This window comes from Lissotriton helveticus, chromosome 4_2 (assembly GCF_964261635.1).
Source record: "Lissotriton helveticus chromosome 4_2, aLisHel1.1, whole genome shotgun sequence".
In the NCBI taxonomy this organism is placed as follows: domain Eukaryota; kingdom Metazoa; phylum Chordata; class Amphibia; order Caudata; family Salamandridae; genus Lissotriton; species Lissotriton helveticus.
Genome location: NC_136064.1, coordinates 13,346,322 through 13,362,390, shown reverse-complemented (window position 1 = coordinate 13,362,390; position 16,069 = coordinate 13,346,322). Strand labels below are relative to the sequence as shown.

General features: G+C 45.8%; 1 protein-coding gene across 5 annotated transcripts in view; it reads left to right on the top strand.

Annotated features, from left to right (window-relative positions):
- The window catches only part of LOC144752023 (uncharacterized), a 351,397-nt gene that overhangs the window by 100,563 nt on the left and 234,765 nt on the right, over window positions 1-16,069 (top strand). For 4 of the 5 annotated variants that reach the window (XR_013593999.1, XR_013593997.1, XM_078639981.1 and 1 more), the window contains exon 1: window positions 12,509-12,673. The exons of the other annotated variant lie outside the window; for it this stretch is intronic. The gene's annotated coding sequence lies outside the window, so the exon portion shown is untranslated. Of the gene's footprint in view, window positions 1-12,508; window positions 12,674-16,069 lie in introns of those variants that run through there. 5 annotated transcript variants of the gene reach the window in all.

The window sequence follows — 16,069 nt, the reverse complement described above, 5'->3', positions numbered from 1 at the left end:
GCTTGTGGTCGGTCTGAATCTTGAAGTGAGTTCCAAACAAGTATGGCCTCAACTTCTTCGGGCCCAAACCACAGCAAAGGCCTCCCTCTCAATAGCTGACCAACGTTTCTCTCTAGGGGTCAGCCTTCTGCTTATAAAAGCAATGGGCTGGTCATGACCATCAATATTCAGTTGAGATAGAACAGCTCCCACACCCAACTCAGATGCATCTGTTTGGACAATGAAGGTTTTGGAGTAGTCAGGACTCTTGAGAATAGGTGCAGTACACATGGCCTGCTTTAGGTCATCGAATACCTTCTGACAGCTAACTGTCCACTGAACTTTCTTTGGCATTTTCTTACTTGTCAAGTCATTATGTGGTGTCACAATGGACCCATAATTTTTGACAAACTTCCTATAGTATCCAGACAGGCCCAAGAAAGCTCTGACCTGTGTCTGGGTGGTTGGAGGAGCCCAGTCCTTTATGGCCTGTATCTTGCTCTCCAAGGGTTGAACCTGGCCTCCACCCACAAGGTGGCCCAGGTACACAACCTGACTCTGCCCTATCTGGCACTTGGTGGCCTTGATAGTGAGGCCTGCCTTTTGCGGGGCCTCCAAAACTTTCCTCAGGTGGATCAGGTGATCCTCCCAGGTGGAGCTAAAGACAGCAATATCATCTAGATATGCTGCACAAAAGTCATCCAACCCAGTGAGAACTTGGTTCACCAACCTTTAAAAAGTGGCAGGTGCATTTTTCAAACCAGAGGGCATCACCATAAACTGGTAATGACCTCCTGGGGTAGAAAATGCTGTTTTGGCCTTGGCATCCTCAGCTAACCTGATCTGCCAATAACCAGCTGTTAAGCAAATGTACTCAAGAAAGTTGCAGAAGCCAACTGTCTATAAGTTTATCTCCCCTAGGTATTGGATGGGCATCTGTCTTAGTGACAGCATTGAGACCCCTGTAGTCTACACAAAACCTCATCTCTCTCTTACCATCCTGGGTGTGAGGTTTTGGCACTAGAACTACAGGACTAGCCCAAGGGCTTTCTGAGGGTTCAATGACTCCCAATTCCAACATCTTCTGGACTTCTTTCTTCATGCAGTCCCTGACGTGGTCAGGTTGCCTGTAGATTTTACTCTTGACAGGCAGACCGTCACCAGTGTCCACCTCTTGGGTGCACCAGTTTGTCTGACTGGGTGTCAGTGAGAACATCTGTCTAAAGGATTGAAGAACCTGTTTGCAATCCTTTTGTTGATGCTCAGAGAGGCTGTCAGAAAAGACTACACCATCTACTGACCCATCATCAGTTCCAAGGTCCACCAGGTAGGTGACCTCTCCCTTTTGCTTAATAATGGTATGGGGTCCAGACCATCTGTCTTAAAGAGCTGCTGGGGCCACTGGCTCCAACACCCACACCTTCTGTCCTGCATGATAAACAGTTAGGACAGCCTTTTGGTCATGCCAAGCTTTTTGAAGTTCTTGGCTGGCCTCAAGGTTTTTGGATGCCTTCTCCATGTACTCTGCCATCCTGGAGCGGAGACCAAGTACATAGTCCACTATGTCAAGCTTAGGCTTTTTGAGAGGTAACTCCCATCCTTCCTTCACAAGACATAGGGGTCCTCTTACAGGATGCCCAAATCGAAGCTCAAAAGGGCTGTAGCCAACCCCCTTCTGTGGGACCTATCTAAGCAAACAGGAGGCAGGGTAAAAGGATGTCCCATCTTCGCCTAAGCTTTTCAGGTAACCCTTTTATCATCCCTTTGAGGGTCTTGTTGAATCTCTCAACAAGCCCATTGCACTGTGGGTGATAGGGTGTGGTGAATTTGTAATTTACACCACACTCCTTCCACATTGCAGTCAAGTATCCTGACATGAAGTTTGCACCTCTGTCAGAGACAACCTCCTTAGGAAACCCCACTCTGGAGAAAACTGCCAGTAGGGCCCTGGCCACAACAGGAGCTGTAGTGGTCCTAAGGGAAATAGCTTCTGGATACCTGGTGGCATGATCCACTACCACCAGTATAAATCTGTGCCCAGATGCTATTGGGGGGTCCATTGGTCCAACAATGTCTATCCCCACTCTTTCAAAGGGTACCCCCACCACAGGTAGTGGTATCAGGGGGGCCTTTGTTGTGCCACCTGATTTGCCACTAGCTTGACAGGTGACACATGAGCAACAACACTCTTTAGTGTCTTCAGACATATGAGGCCAGTAAAAGTGTGGGGCAAGCCTGTCCCAAGTCTTGTTCTGGCCTAAGTGACCTGCAAGGGGAATCTCATGGGCTAAGGTGAGAAGGAAACCTCTAAGAGACAAGGGGATGACCAGCCTCCTGGTAGCACCAGGTTTGGGGTCTCTTGCCTCAGAGTATAGGAGTCCATCATCCCAATATACCTTATGGGCACCTGTGGCATTCCCTGCAGCCTCAGCAGCAGCCTGCTGTCTGAGGGTTTCAAGGGAGGAACAGTCTAACTGTGCCTGCCTCAAGTCTGCCCTGGAAGGTCCCCCTGTCCCAAGAAACTCAACCTGTTCAGGTTCAAGCTCTTCTAGGACAGTTCCTTCTGGTGTCTTTGGGTCAGCCTCCTGAGAGGGCTGATCCTCAACCTGAGGCAGGGGGGACGGCTCAGCCTTACCCTTACTGCTCTTCCTCTTTGGTAGTGTCTGGTCCATTCTTCCAGGATCCAGCACTTGTTCAGCTGGGCATTTCTTGGCCTGTGACCTGGTCACAGCAAGGACATGTGAGGAGAGACCTAGCATTTCTACATGAGTCCTGTCCTCCACATCTGACCACAATGAGGATTCCAAATCAATGCCCAAAAGACAATCTACTGGGAGGTCTGAACTAACTACAACCCTTTTAAGGCCAGTTACCCCTCCCCAGGAGAAATTAACAACTGCCATACTGTGATTGGTAGTGACATTGCTAGCATTGGTCACTAGGTAATCTGAACCTAGCATGATCTGGTCAGGGTCCACAAATGTTGGTGTCACCATAGTGACACTGGCACATGTGTCCCTGTAGGCCTGAGCCATTTTTCCATTAATTAAAAGCGTTTGCCTGTATTTGCCCAGAGTACTAGGACTTACAGTAGGGGCCATATCCATGTCCCCAGTACAAACAAGAACTGCCTGAGTAGGAAATCTTTTTTTAAAACATTTTTTTATTCCTCATATACCAATTGTGGGTGCTCTAGAAGGGGATCCCCCCCCCCTGACATCTCGATGTTACGGCCACAGAATTTGATGCCAGTGGAGCTAGGAAAAGAAACCCCCCTCCAGTGTTTACTGTTTGCTTTATCCACCTCAACCTCTGAAACTTTGCGGCCCCTGAATTGGTTGAGGACTAAGCACCAACAGTACCCAGGTGAAATCATAGGAATACTCTCATCTATTCCGCCATGCCACAAGGAGCTCCCAGATCTTGAACTCTGAGGAATTATCACATGCTATATCAGACTCACTGATATATATAATCTACTTTAAGCATTCAGAAAAAATGGGAGCATCTTCAGATTTCCATACTTTACATATTTCTCGTCTTGCCAATAACATCACATAGAAAATAAATTTAGTCTGTAGATTATCAAGATGGTAATCCGCCTCTAGGCCGAACAAGATCATTACTGGTGACACCACAATCTGTGTTTCTAATACATCCACCAAAAAACCCTCGATTTTTTTCCAAAACAGGTTGAGACTAGGACATTCAACAAACATATGTAAGTCATCTGCCTCTAGAGATTTGCACCGTGGACAGCTATATTGCAGGTTTGTGATCCTTGTCAATCTTTTTGGGGAAAGATACACTCTGTGCAGTGTGAACAGATGGTTTCGTTTAAGAGGAGCTGACTTTACTATTCCGTTCACCAGACTAAAGGAATCCCCCCACAGGTCTACCAGTTTGTTACCATCCAATCCCTCAACATTTCCCCAGAGATTCTGAAGTTCCAAATCAGTACCTCCCTCTTTTTCATCAATGCCTCATACCAGAAAGAAAGCTCTTTATCCCAACGCCCCTTTCTGTTTACAAAATCGAATTTCGGGTTAGATGCACAATCCCATGTTACAGTAGACCACCAGCTTGATAGCTGGTAATATTTAAACCTTGTAAGGGTTCCTCCGGTGTACATGAAGAGGGAATCCCACCCCAATAGCTGTTGGTCATTTTGTAAATCTCTCCACTGCATCAACCCTGCTAGTTTAAGAGGGGTTGACAGTTGATCTCTAAGACATTCTGGGGTTCCTGGAGAGTCCCATATTGGGGCCTGAGGAGCATAGGATGGGATTTGTAGTTTTTTCCTGAAAAAAACCCAATTCTTCAGAGCCGTAACTAAAACCTTTAGTCTGACCTTTTTATAAAATCTGGGGTCTCCAAACAAAAAAAAAAATATTCATAGCCTTAAGGGATACCATGCAGTATTGCCTGAAACAAACGTCCCAAAAAAGATGTATCTGCTTTGCCTGCCATAACTCTGAAATTTTTAAAATGTAAGGAATGGCCATAATGCAGAATGTCAGGTAACGCCAGTCCTCCCATTTTTAATTGTCTCCTTAACTTCTTGGCAGAAATTCTGGGCATTTTGGAGTTCCAAATAAAATAACCTATTTTTCCTTGTAGTTTACCCACTTCCTTTGCATCAAAAGATAAGGGTATTGAGTTAAATAAGAAAGTTACCTTTGGCAGTATAATCATCTTTATAAGATTGACCCTCCCGAAGATGTTTAATGGGAGCCCGGACCAACGCTGTAATTGTCCACAAATATCCTTATACACCTTATCCAGATTAACTTTCGGTATCTCTGTAATATCCTGGACTAACTGGATACCAAGGTACCTCATCCTTGATGTTGCTTCGGGTAACACCACCTCCTGATTCCATTGCATGATTTCTGTTTTTTCCTTATTTATTCTATAACCAGAGGTCTCTCCAAAAGTTTCTGCATGGTCAAAAAGTCTAGGTATTACTACCTCAGGATTGGAAGTGAACATTAAAAGGTCATCTGCATATAAGGCGAACTTTAGAATCAAATCTGTTATAGAAAAGGGTTTTATTAAACGATCTGCCCTTAACTTAATCACTACTGGCTCAATATATAAATTAAACAATAAGGGGGAAAGGGGGCACCCCTGCCTAGTACCCCTTGATTTTTGAACCCAGTCCGTGAGCATCCCATTTACAAGAATCTTTGCCTTTGGGTTCAGGTACAGCGCTTTTATAGAGGTGATAAAGTTGGTTGGAAAGCCGAAACCGGACAGTACATCCCAGAGATATTCCCAATTGACTAGATCAAACGCCTTTGCGGCGTCTATTGCTACAATGGTCAACGGGAGTTTCTTATCAGTAGCATAGTCTATTGCTGCGATGACCTGAAAAGTCAACTCGTTAATCTGCCTACCTGGTATGAAACCCCTCTGATCCTCATGCACGATAGTTTTAATTACTTTGGCTAGCCTCGCCGCCAAGACTCCTGCAAAGATTTTGTAGTCAGTATTCAGCAGCGAGATTGGCCTATATGATTCAATAGTCAGGTGGTCCTTATTCGGCTTCAGGATCAAAGCAACTGAGGCCTCCAGCCAAGTTTTTGGAATAGGTTCACCAGCCAAATATATTTTGTTAAACAGAGAAGTGAGAACTGGGACAATTATCTCCGCATCAATTTGATATACCTCCACAGGGAGCCCATCCGGGCCCGCAGCTTTTCCTTTTGCCATCTTCTTCAGCTGATTATATACTTCCCCCTCTTTTATCTCAGATCTTACAAAGTCAAAGTCTTCCTCCTGACACTGCGGAAGTGTGACCCCCTCCAACCATCCCTCTACATCCAGATTAGATTTATCCTTAGTTTCAGAATATAGGGTCTGCATATATCTTCTTGCTTCTTCCGATATTAACTCGTTAGTATAGGAGACATCTCCAGAACTTTGCACTCTGAGGCCGTTGATTTGATTTCTTGCTCTATCAGACCTAGCCTTCCGTGCAAGAAGGCGGCCACACTTTTCCCCATATGAGAAGTTGCGAAGTTTACTTGAATCCCATTTCTCTTTGATAGCCTTATCAAGATTCGCCTGATATTTAGCTTTCAAATTTTCTAACTCTTGTTGTAAGATGTGTATGTTAACATGTTGTTCGAATGAAGCCTTCTGCAGCTGTTGCTCTTTTTGCTTGATCTCCTGTAATGAATTCCTCTCTGTTTCCTTTCTAATCTTACTTCTCCTTATCATTATAGTAGTAAATAGGCCCCTCAAGAAAGTCTTGAAAGCTTCCCACACTATTTGGTCAGGTGCGGTGGCCTTGTTAAACATAAAATATTCCTCCATCTGTCTCCTCAGATCTCCCCTGATTTCCTCCTGTTGTAATATCGATCTATCTAATGTCCACCTTCTAACCTGCCCTCCCTGCGGAATCTTTATAGTCAGGGTTACTACTGAATGGTCCGATAATATTGCTGGAACATAGGAAGTGGTCATGACTTTAGATAAGAGCCCTTGATCGATTAAGAAGAAATCTATACGCGAGTGATGTTTATGCCTGTGGCTGTAGAATGAGTAATCCCTATTTTTCTGGTTTTTGACTCTCCATTCGTCTAAGAGACTAAATTCTTTCATGATGGTTTTAAGTTCTCTTCGATTTAGGTAGAGGAAGAGAGACAACCCTAGAAGTACGGTCAAGGCTCGAATCAAAAACTAAATTAAAATCACCTCCTAAAATAATAGGTGTGTCTTGCTCCGATAAACTAGATTTTAAGCTAATTAATGCGTCCGGACAATCCTGGTTTGGCCCATAATACACTCCACATGTCAACCTCATATTATTAATAGTTAGGAAATCAGTCAGCCATCTTCCCGTGTCGTCCGTATCATACTTTTCCACCCTTATCCCACTATTTACTCTAACAATGATAGCCACTCCCCTAATTTTGCTGCTTTGATTTGAGCAGAGGAGATCTTGTATCCATTTTTGATTTTTGAAGGCTATTTTACATTCTTTCTGGTCAAGATGTGTTTCTTCTAACATAATAATATGGGCTTTTGATTTTCTCAAAAACTCACAAATTCTATTAAGCTTTTTATCCTCCTTAAGCCCGTTCACATTCCAGCTTATAAACTTTAAATAATCCCGCCATTAATCATAGAAAAGAAAAAAGAAAAAGATGACCATCACTGCATTTATTCCAACCCTTCTGTCTTCATTATTTGCTATTATTCTCATAGCCATTTCAAATAACACTAAGTAAGAACCCACCTCAGTTCCCAGGGTTAACCCAACTATAGCCTTGGGAGGTACACTACCACTACTAACTGTACTAGGGGGCACAGGTGTCTTAGGGACAGTAGTGGTAGGAGTTTGGCCTTTTTTGGTGCACTCACTAAACCAGTGAGTCTTACGTTTACAGTATTGGCACCATGGTTTCTTAGGACCATCATTCTTCTTCTTTTGGGGATTTTGGGACCCACCCTCCTTAGGTTGTTGGGGCCCTGTTCAAGAATTCTGGTCATTTTGCTTATTCTCATTACCCTTCTGGTCTGCTTTCTTCTGGCCACCACTCTGGTTCTGCTGCTTGACCCTGGTCCTGACCCATCTGTCTGCCTTCTTTCCCAATTCTTGGGGAGAGGTCAGATCTGAGTCAATCAAGTGCTGATGCAACAACTGGTTCTGACAATTATTTAAGATTTGCTCTCTCATAATTAGATTATACAATCCTGTGTAATCAGCAACTTTACTACCCAGTAACCAGCTTTCCAAAGCCTTAGTGGCACAATCAACAAAGTCAGTCCAATCTTGAGCCTGAGTTTTCTGGGTGCCTCTGAACATCAACCTGTACTGTTCAGTTGTTAAGCCAAACCCATCAATCAGTGCAGTTTTCAAGACTTGGTAATCATTAGCATCCTCATCTCTAACAGTGAGGAGCTTGTCTTTGCCTTTACCTTCAAAGGAGAGCCACAATATAGCTGCCCACTGACTCTGGGGTACCTGCTGTACTTTGCAGGCCCTCTCCAGAGCAGTTATCCACTTGTGGATATTATCTCCTGTCTTATAGGAGGGCACTATTTTACTCGGGTGTCTATTATCAAAACTCCTGTCTCTATCCCTAGGGATATTGCTGCCACCAGTGGGGACTACCCCGTTCAACTGTTGCTCTCTAGCAAAGGCAAGCTTCTCTTTGGCAAGGGCAAGTTCTTCCCTTTGGATCCTCAGATTAGCCTCCTTCATCTTTGCCTCATGCTCTCTCCTCTGAGGGGAAGTCAGCCTCCTCTGAGCAGATGCATGAGAGGCACGAGAGTGCACAGATCTATTGGAGTCCCTAGAATGAGATCTATCTCTTCTAACCCCCAAAGTTAGGCCTGCTTAGGGTTAGCGCTGGGGGTCCCCCAGTCCCTTCCCTATGTAGGTCTAAGTTGGCCCTTGTAAGTCTGCTGACTAAAGGTTGCCCATTGTCTGCCTCATCCTCAGATAAGTCTTCCTCTTCCTCCTCAGCTACATTCTCAGTTTCAGGGAGGTTAGAGTCTGGATTAGAGGGGCCTGGGTTAGAGGCCTTTCTAGCATCATATGTCTCTAAGAGACCTAACAGAAAAGGAGTGGTAGGGTTGGAACCCCGTTTCAATTTCCTGGAGGTACACAATTGTCTAATCTCCTGGAAACTGAGAGCTGCATATCTGGAAAGGACCTGTGGAGGGTCATTAACCACTAGGGGAGTCTCTGAAGTCTCTCCGTGGGTAGACATTCTTCCTAGTGAGGTGTAAGTGATGCACCTACCTACACTATGGGTTTTCCTACTGATCCCTTGCTAAGAGTTGTAGTCAGGGTGTGGTAAGCCCTTTCTACTACAACAGCTGGTTCAGTAGAACTCAGAGTATTTCTAAGCTTGTTATATGTACCTATAGTACCTTATGTGATCTTTCAAATGATATTTCAAGATTATACATGGTAAAAACAACAGCAAGCTCAAATCCCAACCGCTGCACACCAATGTGAAAAGTTTGCCTGATATATGATGCTCACTAGTTCTAGTGATCACCTTGTATCAGTCCAAACAACCCTTATGGTGATTGGTTGTAAGTCAACCTTATAGACCAGCTATCCCAATGGTAGCATGGACAAAGTAGTCTTAGGCTAAACTCTTTTGGCATCTGAAGCCAGCTGTTTTACCACAATGTAACCCCTTGAATACCAGATGAAAGGACACCACACAGGTTGTTATGAAAATAAACAGTATAATTATTAATAACAAACACCTCTGAACTCTTTATGAGGTCAGAGGGCTAAGCACATGACAATCTCTTAGGAAAAATACGATAAGTTGCACAAAATTACAATGGTGCCCCAGGGGCACGACAAACCATATACTAAGTAAATGGAATGTGAGAGTCGATAGAAGAAATGGAGCTATCCAGAGGCTGCAGGACCTCTGGGACTACGCTATCCTAACCTTAGGTTAGTAATAGGAGGCCCACGGGACGCGGGTGCAGAGTGTGAACTCGCACGCGGGATGCGTAACAACGTCTATGGACAGTACAGTTCAAGGAAAAGGTGAGTAAGGACAATCCTGACTAGTTAGGACTAAAACGACTGTGAATCTGGAAACTAGGAGAGTCAAGCTACCCTTGAGCACCGAAATGCTCTTGTTACCTCACCCACGGGCTGCGGGTGCATAGGTGCGAAGTCGTGTCGGGTTTCTGCGTTGAAGTCAATGGAGCCTGAAAGAGAAGATGCTGCAGGCGACCAGGAGGAAGATGTCCGGTGTGATCCAAGGGTGGATCAGAGATGCTGAAAACCTGAAAGCAGAGGGGACAATGTTCAGTCACTAGCCAGTGACTGGAGTGGAACCAGGAAGGAACCTGATGTCGTCGTCGCGATCAAGTGAAGAGTGGACGCTTGACTCTGCAGCCACGTGGACCAGGAGGTGTCTTGGACGACCAGGATGGAGGCACGAGCTGTCCCACGCAGGCTCTCGCTGTCGGCGGTGTTGGTTCCAGGTTCGGCGTCAACAGGCCTTGGCAAAGGCAACCCACGCGGTGAGTGGAAAAGGCGCCTGGTGCGGACTAGGAGAGTCCGGGATGCCCCTCTTTTGGAAGGGAGCAAGGGCCAGTCTGGAGCAATCAGACCAGCAGTGAAGATTTCAAGGTTTCGTCGCCTAGGAGGCCACTAGCCAGCCGGCAAGTGACCAGACAACGCGTCGAGCAGCAAACAAGCAGAAGGGCCCCACGCAGATCTCGTGGATGCTGGAGGGCTGATCTTCGGTGCAGGGGCTGCTCGGGGCTGGGGCTTCTCAATCCCCAAAGCACTTGGTCGAGTTTACCTCGGGAGTCGTGCTGGAAGCGAAGTGCAGTTTCTTCCAAGATGGCCGGTCCCACGTGACTCGTCGCACCCATGGATCTCAGCTGTGCTGCAGATGTGAGTTGAGGTCGGAGAGGTCTGGGAATCCGGGTCTCGTCGGGCTCTGAAGTCTGGATCCTGGAAGGAAGACGACAAAGGGAAGCCGCCGGACGCTTGATGGTGCCTGCAGTTGCAGGGTGGACACTCCTTGCCCACAAGGAAGATTCTTCAGTCTTCTGTGGAGCAGAACGTTGAAGTCCAGAGTTTCTTCTTGTAGAGTAGTTCAGGATTAATCTAACCTGGAATGGGACCATTCCTACCTTGATTCTCCTAAAGGGGGCTGCACTACTGACTAGCTCCCCCCCCTGGGTGGGACCAGGAAGGGGGGTGGTTACACCCCCTATCCTTTGTCCGGCTTCCTGCCAGAACAGGGGCAGGGGTGCCCCAGCAACTGGTTTGAGCCGGTGTATGCACAGGGCACCTTGTGTGCCCCAGGCATGTCTCATTCCTTTCAGGCCGGTCCTACCCAATACACAAAATCCTGTCTGGGGTGGTGCTAGCACCTCCCAAGGCAGGAAACCCTTTGTCCAAGCCTCCCTCGCTGGAAGGACTCCCAGCAGCAGGAGGTCAGACTTGTGTCTGTGGTGGCAGCATCCATTTTGTGATGCTGAGGCTCGAGTTAACTTTAACCGGGGTTCACAGTTACATACATGTCGTGTCCCTCTAAAAGGGTGGAATGCTACCCCCGTCGCCAGAATTGGCGAGGGGGTAGTATTCCAATTCGTATGACACCTTACTCGACATGTTTTGATAATGTTATACCAGAGTTAGCATTTAACCGCGAGGTTGATAATGCACTTAAGAGTATATGGTATAGCGTTATCATGGAACAGCTATTAGGACTTGGTTCCGCAAGCTGCAGACGGGCTCAGCTCATGCCAGAGCACCATCTCACATAATTCCAAGCACTCTGCCTTCAGGATTGATAAGGCCTGCCATAGGAGTGACTGATAGGAATATAGGTGTCCATTTTGGGGTTAGATATAGGTATACTATATCTATAGCAAAGGGCGATTACACCACCTTGCCCCAGCTGTCGTGCAGCCAGTTGTGTCAGTTTTAGATGGCCAGCCAGGGGTGGCATAATACATGCTTCAGCTCCTGGTAGGCCCTGGGTACACCTATGCCCTGGATACCTAAGGTACACTGTACAGGGACTGATAAGGTGGCCCAGTACCAATTGGTAAATGCACCTAAAGTACATGGTTGTCAATTTAGAGAGAGAACAGCTAGGCTGTGGGTCTGATTAGCAGCCCCACAGCCAGGGAAAGTCGTAAACCAGTGAAGCAAAAAGCAAAAATCTGGGGTGACCATAGGATTGCAGACCCCACTCTCCTACATTCACCGTATGCCTTTCCACGGCAGAGAATCCGCCGCGGAAAGGCATCTGTTTTTCGCCATCTAATATGGCTGGCGGTGTCTGATAGACACCGCCCGCCATGTTAGAGCTTTTCCGCCGCGGTCGGAAGGCGACCGCAGCGGAAAAGCAGCGGACAGATTTTGAGACCCACCGCCATCCTAATTTGGCGGTGGGTCTTTTGTGTCTCCCCAGCGGTTTTCCCGCATCCTCCGGGCCGGCGGTGGCTTCCGCCGGCCCGGAGGATGCGGGAAAACCGCGATCCTCATCGGCCCCCTGGTTTGTATTTGTTGTCGACGTACTCACTATAGAAATCAAACTAGGAATGTTGATTTATATTTAAAAAGTAAATTGATTAGTGGCATCAATTTGGTGTTTATTTGTTGGTAGAAGGTCAGTTTGAATTGGGTAGTGATCAAGTTATTTGTAAATACTTTTGCAACTAATTATCTAGAGCAGTATATAACAGCTTAGAGTTGGTACCTATTGCTCAGGAACTGGCCGATTTAGAATACATACAAGTCTACATTGAATTGAAGACAGCTGGAGAACTCTGTTCCATGGATCCTGCAATTATGTGCAGGTATTTTAACTATAGGTTTCAAGCTATGATGTAATTTATATGCAATAAAAACATTCCACCTCTTGGAGAGGTAGCAGATTTCGTTTGGCGACATGAGTACCAAGCCAGAGGTGCTCCTCATATACACATGCTATTATGATTAAAAAATGCACCGAAATTTGGAACAGATAATGATTTAACTGTTTTGTCTTTCATCGAACAGTACGTTACACGTGCCATTCCAAGAGATGGTTGAGTAAAGAGCCTGAGACAACAAGTTGTACGCTTTCAAAGTCATCATTGTGAGAAATACTGCAGACGAAAATACAAATGTAAAGGGAAAAGTTATACAAAATGTCGTTTTGGATTTCCACGTCCTATAATTTCTAAAGGAAAGGTAAATCTTTTTTTCTCACCAGTAAGACATACAATAACTCTGAAATCTCCCAAGAATTCATACAACTTAAAAAGAACAGAAGCTTCAAAGTACATGACTGACTGCAATCCATTTATTTTGAAAATGTGGCATGCAAATATGGATATTCAGTATGTTGCAGATTATTTAATTGCTGTTGCTCGCTAAGTCATACATTACCAAATCCAAAAAGACAGAGATAAAAAAAATGTGGGAAGAAACTCCGGCAGCGAAGAGTCTTAGCAAGAAATTGTACAGCTTCATTTTGAAAATTCTTTCCCATACAGAGATTAGATCCTACGAATGCTCGGAACGCTTGAGCTCAGCCAGTTTATAATCAAAGTGGATAAGTTACTTACCTGTAATCCTAGTTCTTTTCCACGGGTATCCTCATCAAAGTCATAAGCACTGAATATTCCCGCCCATGTGTGGGACCCCGGAAACAATATAAAAATATATATGTAAAAAACACATATATCTCGCTCCAAATATATGTAAATACATATATCATTTTTCTCACACCAATGCAGCTCTAAAACCAAGGCTAGACAATGTAAACACTTGTATATGTACAGCAATTAGAAAGGAAACAAAAACACATTAGTTCAAATAGTCCTTGAACGCTGTGTTTAAATGAGTAAAAGCACTCATAAATCTTGAAAATTGCTCATAAAAGACATTGTCAATAGGCTGCATTGAAAAGTGAATAACACAGAAACTAAAAGCATTTTCAGTTAAAACTGGCACCGTGCCTTTAAGGCAGCCATGGCCCCAGGCTTCCCATCATGCCTCAGGGGTGACAGTTAGGTCAGTTGTTCCTTGCATAACCCTGAAGTCAGGGCTGAACCACAAGTCAAAGACGTACATGTCTCAATTACCTGGGGAGGCGGGTGGGTGTGCTTATGACTTTGATGAGGATACCCCTGGAAGAGAACTAGGATTACAGGTAAGTAACTTATCCTTCTCTTCCAGGGGATCCTCATCAATAGTCATAAGCACTGAATAGAATAGCAAGCCCATCAACCACCTGCAGGTGAATGAGAAGTACATGACCCAACTTAAAAAGACCAATCATACCAGCCCAAATTAGCTGTTAAACAGATTCCGCAAGGAGGCCTGGCCTACCTGGGTATCTGCTCTCGTTTCAGAATCAAGACAGTAATGTCTGGTAAATGTATGGACGAACCTCCAGGTCCCACCTTACAGATCTCAGACATGGGTACATTATTGAGGAAAGCCGCAGTCGCAGCTTTCCCTCTGGTGGAATGCGCTTTGGTAGAAAACTCCAGGGGCTTCTGCGCTAGCTGGTAAGCAAGCTTAATACATGAAACGATCCATCTAGAAATACAACGTTTCGAGTCAGAATGACCTGTTCTGATCGATCCACAGTTAACAAAGAGATGATCAGAGTGACGAATACCCTTAGACCTATCTAGATAGAATTTTAAAACTCTTTTCAGGTCTAGAGAATGCAGAGCCCTCTCAGCTGGAGTAGAGGGATTGGGAAAGAAAGTGGGCAGAGAAATGGTCTGATTTACATGAAAATCTGACACCACTTTAGGAAGAAAAGATGGATGCGTCCTTAGCACCACTCTATTCAAATGTAACACTGTATAGGGTTTAGTGGAACAGAGAGCTTGAACTTCGCTCACCCTACGAGCGGACGTGATTGCCACAAAAAAAGCTGCTTTCCAGGAAAGATGTTGTAAAGTAGCTTTATGAAAGGGTTCAAAAGGTGGACCCATTAGCTTTGATAGCACCAGGTTCAACTCCCAGGGCGGAGGAGGACGCACTGGAGAGTACACTTTTTTCAACCCTTGCAGGAAGTCCTTGACCGATGGTAACTGGAAAAAAGAGGTTTGAGAAGGTGACCTCCTATAAGCTGTTATAGCAGCTAGGTGCACCTTGATAAAATTAAACTTTAAACCTGCTTTAGCCAGATATAACAAATAAGGAAGAACTGCTTCTTCCTAACATTGAACTGGATTATGATAATTCTGTATACACCACATACAAAATCGCTTACACTTGCATGCATAAGAATGTCTTGTGGAGGGCCGCCTTGCCTCTTTTAGGATGAACATGCAGTCCTCTGGCAGCCCTAGATGCCCGTACTGTATGACCTCAGGAGCCATGCTGCGAAGCTCTGTGACGGAAGGTTGGGTGAATCCTCCCGTCCATCTTGGACAACAGGTCCGGCCTGCATGGTAGCCTCTTGTGAGGAGTCACTGACAGGTGAAGCAGGTCCATGTACCACCATTGCCTCGGCTAGTCCGGGGCGATGAGGATCATCGTTGTGCACGAGTGTGTGTACACTTGCGCACCACCTTCGGGTTCAACAGAAGGGGTGGAAAAGCGTACACAAATTCCCCATACCAGTCGATCAAAAGAGCATTCCGTCTCGTTCCTGGCCGGTAGAACCTGGAGGCGAAGTCTTGGCATTTTGTGTTTTGGTCGTCCGCGAACAGGTCTATGGTGGGACGACCCCAGGATTGAAAACTTTCTTCTACCACTGCGTCGTGTAGGACCCAATCCTCCCTGTTGTCGAAATGACGGCTTAGAGCGTCCGCCCTCACATTCTGCTCTCCTGGGAGGTGGACTGCTGTGATGGACAACTTGCGAGCCAGAAGCCAATGCCAGATCCGTTGTGCTTCCAGCGACAGAGTTTGTGAGCGTGTTCCCCCCTGCTTGTTCGAGTAGTGCATTGTGGTGGTGTTGTCCGTCTGTACTAGAACTGATGCTTCGTGAAAAGAGGAAAGGAACGCCTTGACAGGTAGGTGGACTTCTCTCAGCTCCAGCATGTTGATGTGGTAGGTACTTTCCTTGTGCGACCACAGAACTTGCACCTGTAGTTGACCCTTGTGCGCTCCCCAACCTAGAAGGGAAACATCCGTGATCAGTGTCTGCACAGGGGGAGGTTGATGGAACAGAACTCCTACCTGCATATTTTGTCTTTTGGTCCACCATGGAATGGAAGCTCGAGCTGCGTCAGAGAGAGTGATGTGATCGTCCCAGCGAGCAGATTGTTGGTCCCACTTGTCCTCCAGATCCTGCTGAAGAGGACGCATTCAAAGTCTGGCATTCGGCAACAGGAAGATGCATGATGCCATCGACCCTAGCAGGGAGGAAATCCGGCACACTTTCTGAGTCTTGTTGCGAAGTACCAGCTGACATTTCTGGGTTATCGAAAACTGCCTTTCCTCTGAGATGAACACTTTTCCTACTTCGTAGTCTAATAGAGCTCCTAGGAAGTGAATCTTTTGGGTGGGTTGAGAGACTGATTTTCCGAAGTTGACATGTAGCCCTAGTCGCTGGCAGAGCTCTATGCAAGTCTGGAACTGACTTCTTACGCTGTCTGGGGAAGGACCTTTCAACAGC